This window comes from Galeopterus variegatus, unplaced genomic scaffold (genome assembly GCF_000696425.1).
Source record: "Galeopterus variegatus unplaced genomic scaffold, G_variegatus-3.0.2 Scaffold1329, whole genome shotgun sequence".
Taxonomy (NCBI): domain Eukaryota; kingdom Metazoa; phylum Chordata; class Mammalia; order Dermoptera; family Cynocephalidae; genus Galeopterus; species Galeopterus variegatus.
Window position 1 is genome coordinate 4,973 of NW_007727440.1, and position 766 is coordinate 5,738.

Here is a 766-nt window from a genome sequence, read left to right on the forward strand (position 1 = left end):
TAGGAAATGGTGAAATGATCCACGTGAGGCTATTGACTTCGTTCCTGGCATGTTGTAATCTCTCAATGAATGCTAGATACTGTCATTATAAAACTAAGAGAGCCCTGCAGCTTTAGTTGGTGGGTTTTCTATAGTGTTTCACCTTTGTTTTTCCTTTGGAAAATTGTATGCAGTGCCCCTGGCAGAACATTCCTGATTTGTAAACTGATTTTGACACCATCTCCATTCCTGTTGGCTATCCGAGAAATGTTCTTCTCTAGTGAATAAGATAGCAGGACTTACTCATTACCAGGTTATTTTTAGGCAAGAGTGATTTTTAACTCATTACCCAGATAATTACTGCGGTTCTCTAGTTAACTTTCTCTGCACAGACTTAATAAGGTCTGAGGATATGTGGCAGAGTTTTTCTTGGCTGAGATGGGGGAATTATTGGAGATCTCAGGTGGAGGTGTGAAACCTTCCATGCACAGGGGTGGCCACGCCACCAGCCGAGCAGTCCCTGACCACGGGAGGGGTTCAGCCACTTTGGGAGCCAGTGCAAGATTTCACTCATCATGGGGCATTTCCAGTGTGCTTGAAGATGTTGATTTTACTCACGAGAAAGATGTCCAGAAATAAATGTATGCATGCACACATGCACAAGTAAGTTACATGAAAATGGAGGACCAGAACCTAGCTAATTCACCTTTGGATCCTCCAGCATTATAAAGCTACACAACTATGCCAGTTGTCGAGTAAGGCAAATCATAACTAAAGCCAAAATGTT